Below are 7,500 nucleotides of genomic sequence, written 5' to 3'. Positions count from 1 at the left end.
TATGTTTCATTTTCATTTCTTTGGGATCTTTTTCAGTTTTTCGATACGACTGCCCCGAAGATTGCTAATTTGCAAGATTTTTCGATGACCGCCACATTGAAACTGTGAGAAAGTACCGTACAAAAATCGTATTACTTTTGGATTAACTGAGTCTAAAATTATAAGTGCAAGTGAGATTTAGCTTGGTATATCACTAAGTCGCTGCCCTTACGTTATTTTTAAAGTTAACGGCAGTTTAGCAGTGGCTCATAGGATTGAGACTCCATGCATGATATCGTGACATTGATTTCCTACACGTCACGCACCGACCTTTGACACCGTTATTAGACTTGACATAACGTCGAATAACGTAGGAGCGATTTCCGCTTTGAAATCCTCCGCTATATATTCCGTTTCCTTTAGAGGAAAGGACTTCACGAACTCTTTTTTTTTTGACCGCACGAAGCCATTATGCAAATACAGAACACCTGTGTAAATAGTACATCGCGACTTCGCGGTTGTCAACACGGCATTTAAACTGAAACAATAAAAAAACTATGGCTAAAGATCCCTTCAAAACTGAGAAAACTTTGATTTGGACTGGCGTAAAGTCCCTTAAAATGAAAATTGGGATTGAGACTGGCATAAACAAGATGCATCAAAAATATAGTTACGTTTGCAGCACTTGATAATTAAATTACTTTGGCGTATTTTCAACCAGTATTGTGTTATCATTGTTTCAGTCTACAAGTCTCTCTCCGAAAAACTAATTTTCACCGTAAATTTCTCAAGGAAGTAAAATAGCGCCGAGTTAATCGTTAAACGTAAACGTTGACTTACAATATTGAGCGATGGCGTGTACCTTCTCACTTTTGGTCGGTGGAGAATGCGGGGTTGATCCAAAGTCAAAGACTGCGTCGCGTAAAATTGTACCCTTGGTATCATGCTCAAAGAATATATCGAGCCACAAAAAACAGCTTCAATTCAGTGGCTGCGAAACGGAAATTGAGCTTATTCTAGCCCGCAGTGGTTGTGTCCAAACGCCAGAAAATATCCACGACATGACTATCTGTCCACTGCACCACGTTAGTTTGGGTATTGGGTGGCGAAGGTCTAAGGGGGTATGCAGTGTTCCAGGCAAACTCTCTGGACACAGTGAAGAATCCAAGAAAAATGCCGAGCGGGGTTGTAGCTTGGCTCAGTCGAAGTACATATTGGAAGCCACTGGTGAATTCATTCCAGTTGGTTCAGGTAAATATAATCCTTCTTCTTTTGTAATACTTGCGGGAGTAAAACATTTGGTTATAACGTATGACGTCATATAACACATCAAACATATCTCTGCCGTCGTTAAAATGGTGAGTCAGTTCAGTTAGCTGGGCTGGCCCGTTGTCGGTTTTTTGATGTGTGTTTTTTTTCTTCTTTTGTGGTTCGCAAAGTAAGAATTACAGCCGAGCGATACGCTGAACCAAGGTCGAAAAAGAAAACGATGAGAGAGGGGCGTGTGTAGAAATGATAAGTGGCATAGCAAGAAATCAGAAATGCAAGTGCGGGTGAGAAAATACAAAAAAAGTGGGTTAACATTTTTGTAATTTTTTATATTTTTTTAGCGATTTGTACTAAGTGTCGAAAGAACCTGACGAAACAAGCACATACCCCTGAAATCAGCCTGCCACAATCAGATTTTGACGAACTTACAGAGCATCTAGGTGAGCTTAGTCTGGTAAGTATGACATTCTATGATTTACGTCTACAAACTACAAAGATCTTTCCTTGTAATATTAGAAACCGTACGCAGCTAGTTTGAATCCAATTTTGAGTACGTTCAAACTGTTTTATGTTTGTACTGACAACAACGAAACTGGAAGAAGAAGTATTTTGGGGCCTTACTTCAGACTTTTGAATTTTTTTTTTAATTTTGTGAAATTTTAGGCAGAAACTGCAGCAGCCCAAGTAATTCATGTTGATGAAAGAAGAGAGAGTATATTCATCCCAGAATCGGATTTGGAAGGTTCTGATTTTGAGAACACACCGCATAGAAGCCAAGTAGACACGGCAAAAGAGCCTTTAAAAAAGTTAAACGATTTTTTAGCCTCTCGTGATGTTAGCCCTGTTTGACATAAGTTGTCCGTTCCATGGGAAAGTGCTAACGAGCGCACAAAGAGAAGGTACAGCCGTAAAGCAAAACAAAGTGTTCAAGAGGTTCTTGAAGTAATTGCTTCAGGACAAAGTGATAAATTATTGACCACATTAGGTGAAACACAAGAGAGAACACAAGCCGAAGAAGAAATTTTAGAAGCCTTAGCAGAAAGCTATTTAAACGCAACTCACTGGAGCACGAGAAGACAAATTTTGTTCATCTTGGCAGATAAACTATCGCTTAAAGTGCACCTAACCCCAAAATATTTTTTTCGCTAAAATGAATCTTTGCAACTGTTCGAAACGCATTGCGGCCATTTTTTCATTTTTCATACAAATCCTGCCATTTTATAGGCTTCGAAAGTTCCGAAAATCCAAGCATATTTTGTTCACGACCGAGTCAGAAGGGGAGTGGGTCTATTCCTGATTTGACGTCAGAAACTGATTTACATTGCATTAACTCTTTGTAAAAATGCATGCAAAGTAGATTGTGACGTCAAATCAGGAATAGACCCACTCCCCTTCTGACTCGGTCGTGAACAAAACATTCTTGGATTTTCGCAACTTTCGAAGCCTATGAAATGGCAGGATTTGTTAGAAAAATGAAAAAATGGCCGCAATGCGTTTCGAACAGTTGCAAAGATTCATTTTACCGAAAAAAATATTTTGGGGTTAGGTGCACTTTAAGGAACTGACGCATTACATTCCCGGGGTGACGCCTTACAGATTTAACATCGCGCGGCATCATAGACTGTTACATGGTAGAGGTGCGATCGTACCTACTGATATCACTAGGCGTATGAAGGGTGATTTCGCCAAAGTTGATCATTTTCTCGACTTTATTACAAGTTCCCATATTGTACAAGACATGCCATTTGGAGAAAAGATGCTGAAACTTTCAACAGGGGAGGTGATTAAAACACCTAACGTCGTACGGATGCTAATACCAGAACGGATAACACAACAGTATTTTCAGTTTTGTACCGAGACCAATTTCACTCCGATGAGCAAGCGCACACAACTCCGAGTACTAGACGTTTGCTCTGCGTCAGTGCGCACCTCTCTACAGTTCTTGGATAACTTCTCTGCACAGGGCAGTAAGGCAATAGAAGATCTTAGCGAGATAGTAGACAAGATAGCAGATCAAGCAAAGTCACAAGCCTGGGCCAAGGAAATGAAACCAACACTTCGGTCTGCCAAGCAATATCTGCGGTCTGATTACAAGGTAAGGCTGTCTTAATATTTGGTTATTCTTTTAGTAGATTATTAACTTTGTACTTTGGCTGGATTAATGCTAAATTTAAGCGAATTGGTCATAAACATGAAAGTCAACTTTCTCTGGCTGCATTGTACTAACTAGTATTGAGGCTAAACCTCGAAACATTGATTAAGCGGAAGCTATCTTCAATTTGCGCCCTTTAAGCGGTTCGGACAAGCTTTAATAAGTTTCAAACTTCTTTTACTACTTTTAAAAGATTTTACCCTAAAGCAGCTGATATTAATAACGAAAAATCATAGTAAAAATTATGATGATAGTGATAACTATGATGATGATGACGATAATAATCTTTCACATTTTAGGTGCACGTTACAATGGAATCAGAAGTTGCAGATCACTGTTTAACGTTTTCCCTAAGTGATCCTAAAAAGTGTTGTTTTCAAGGAAAGTGTAACCATAACCACGATGAGGTCTGCTACGAATGCAATAAATTAACCGGGGTGCTGTCTACCATAAAAGAAGCGTGCGCAGAACTTCAGTCTGAAGAAGAAAGAGATGACAGTATCTGTGTAGTGGCTCAAGCTGAAAAGGACATTTTGGCATGGAAAGCTCACCAACTGCGAACAGTTAACCAGGATCAAGCAAAACATGACGTGTTAGATGTCATATGTCGGAGTTCAGCATTATTAGTTATGGACTGGGCGATGAAATTCTTACCGCGAAAGTTTCGCGAATCACAGTGTGACTGGTTCGCCAAACGTGGTATTCCATGGCACATCACAGTGGCTTTTACAAGGTCAGAAGCAAATGCCCCGCTTGAGAAGCTCACTTTTGTCCACCTGTTTCAGAGTTGCCCTCAGGATAGCGTTGCAGTAACCGCCATTTTACAAGATGTTATCGAGATGTTAAAGGAGCGTCGGCCACAACTGCAAAAAGTGTATTGCAAACAGGACAACGCAGGATGTTATCATTGTGGGTCAACAATTGTAGGAAGCAGGTTGAACAGTCTTTCTGATGTCAAGATGGAGAGGTTCGACTTTTCAGATCCACAAGGGGGCAAGGGAGAAGCCGACCGCCAGGCCGCAACAATTAAAGGACATATCAATGTGTACTTAAACGAGGGGCACGATGTGAACAACGCTGCACAGATGAAAGAAGCCATTGAATCAAATGGCGGTATTCCTGGCGTTATTGTGAAGTATGTGAAGCCTCCCGTACTATCTTCTGGCAAAAACGTGATCAAATGGGACGGAATTAGTACGCTTAATAACTTCCAGTTTTATCCAAATGGTGTCACAACATGGAAGGCTTATAACATCGGGCCCGGAAAGCTGGTAACATGGAAGGACATTCAAACCGATGGTATCTTTTCTGCTACACTTGAAGTTTTGGAGCCTCCTGATACCCGCTCTCAGCAGTCAAGCTTTAGAAAAGTCAATCCTAGAAAGGAAGTGCAGCAAAAATCTTTGTCCGAACAACGGCTGAGTAGTCCTGACCAGCAAGAGACAGCAGGACAAGACATGGATGTAGAAAAAGAGAAAGAGGAAGTAAGCGGCCTTTTTACCTGCCCAGAAGATGGGTGTATTCAGACATTCCAGCGGTCCTCAAGTTTGCAAGCACATTTAGACGAAGGAAAGCACAAGCGCACGCTAGAAAAAGAAACACTGTTTGACAAAGCCAGAAAAGGATACGCTGCGAGAATAACTGGAGAGCGAACGAAAGTTCCAACTTTTGGTTTCTACACGACATCAAAAATCTCAGGTGATAAACTACATTCCACACTTGAGATGGAATGGGCTCTTAAAACAACTAGGAGTAGAACCCACTTTACAGAAGAACAAAGAAAGTTCCTCACAGAACGGTTTCTCATCGGGGAGGAGTGTGGTAAAAAGGCAGATCCACAACAGGTATCACAAGAAATGCGAAGAGTGAGGGACGAAAAGGCTGCTCGTATTTTCAGTGGAAAGGATATTCTTTCGCCACAGCAGGTGGCAGGATTCTTCTCAAGACTGGCAGCAAGGATTCGAAAAACGTCAGCAACATCGAACGAAGAAAGTAGAAGTGAAGACGAAGGGCAGTGTGCAGTCGAGGCAGAGGCCTTACATTCGCACCTAAAGGAAGTTGTCAGCGAAGAAATTGCTTTACGTCACCCCATTGTCGCCCTTTCCCGTAACATTTGCAGTTTGGTTCATACAGAGAAATTATCTACCTTAACAGTTGCAGTGCTAAGGTACATTTGTGAAGATATTGGCTTAAACGTGGATGATATCACGGAAAAACGAAAAAAGCCACTTATAAGTCGTATCACGCAGGTCGTTAAGGAGTGCTCTTGTGCTCGAGTGTAATCGACTAGAACAATCGAGCTAAGAAATTGTAAGCTTGTATCCTGTTATAACACCAACCTCGTTTCCAGGGTTCTCTCCTACTGGGTAGGAGAGAACCCTGGGAACGAGGTTGTTATAATACGTGATTATAACTTAAGTTTTCAGGGACCACGGGTCAGGCAAAATGCAATGCCCTAATGCATCAATCAATTCCAGCTGCACCTAGTTCCCCCCCCCCCCGGGGGGGATATTTTCCCCCTTGTCGGTCCCGGGGTAGGGCATTAGCAAATTTTGCCTTGCCCGGAGGTCGGCCATTGGCCAACCCCGGACCACCCCGGAGGTCAGCCCGCGGGGACTGTACGCAGCTGCAATTGATGCATAAGTTCACAGCTCAGATAAAGAGACTGTACTTTTAATGCCCACTCGTTTAACCGGAATTTCCTTGCTTCTGAACAATGAACAACACGAACAAATACAAGATAAGGCAAAGAATTGCGAACCAATTTTGTTTTTCAGCAGAGGCTTTGTACATATTAGCAGATTGCGTGGTTTTTGACTAGCCAAAAAAACTGACAGCAGCTCTGGTGACGAAAAAGAAGTTAGTCACCCCAACTTTTTCTTTTAACAAAGGATTGATATGTGAAAGCCAGTAGATTTTCAAAGGCATGCATTTTCTCCGTCATTTCTAAAAAAATGATGGTATTAGTTTCGGTTTGATATTTCTAGATATATGTGTGATTATAGTTAAAGTTGAGATCATTTAATTTACCCACATAAATTTAGACCTCTGATTTAGACCGGTTTAGTGAAGGGTTCACTCTGTTAAGTCAGAAAAGTTTCTTAAAATTTCATTTCCGGTTCATTTGTCACACATATTGCGTGACAAATGGAATATTGTTATACGAGATGCGGGATGGAGAGTTAAAAGTGCCCATGGAATGAGACTTATCAAAACTAAAATTGAAACGGATGAGTATTGAAAGCTCAAGCGAAGGGTACACAAGTGAGACTCAGTGAAGCGCGTCAAAGTCCAAACGTTGCCCGAGTCACAGCACGGAATCACTTTTAGTCTTTGCAGACTACGATTGTAGACAGTAATCGCCGAAGTATGGTGCGTTTCTTGCTGCTTTTTCTTGACACTGGACTTGATTACAGGTAAATTTGGTTGATCTTAAAGCTTATGGGAGATTCTTTAGTCAAAAGAAGTGAAAAAATATGTACCGTTCGATGCCGTAGTGGTGACTTCCGTTTCGCCTGTTTCGGTAATGTAAGACATTCCAAGATGGCGGAAGGTGGAATTGTGCTCACTTTAAGAAGTATTTGTCAAAAAAGTACGAAAGATCCCAAAAATATAAGCTTGTAGAAAGTTAAAACTATCCTTTTAAAGAATACCAAAAGGTTTTCTGGTGTGATTCGTTGCGTACCGCGGGCATTTCTGACATGTTTTGACCAGCCATTGCACCAAATTCGAGAAGGATGTTGGTGTGCTTCTTTTAAAAATCATATATTTTTTGTGAACAGCGTTAGCGAGTTGTTTTGGGAATCAGTGGACTGAAATAGCTTTAGATTAACTGGATATCCGTGAAGACATCTTAAAACAATCGACTAAATGACTCAATAACTTCGTGAAAGTTGGCAATTTTCAAGGTTATTACGACGAAAAATACCGTTTGCAGTTAAAATCAAATTTCTTTGAAACGAAACAATATTTAGCCAAATAAACCTTGATTTCATATGTATAGTACCTGGGCCTACCAATGTACAAAGTATAGGCGAAATCAAATTTTGAGCTCTGTCCGCCCGATCTTTGATTCTTACTGACATCAACTCTTAATCTCT

The sequence above is a fragment of the Montipora capricornis genome, chromosome 7, assembly GCF_036669925.1.
Source record: "Montipora capricornis isolate CH-2021 chromosome 7, ASM3666992v2, whole genome shotgun sequence".
In the NCBI taxonomy this organism is placed as follows: domain Eukaryota; kingdom Metazoa; phylum Cnidaria; class Anthozoa; order Scleractinia; family Acroporidae; genus Montipora; species Montipora capricornis.
Note: the sequence above shows the minus strand (reverse complement) of the source record.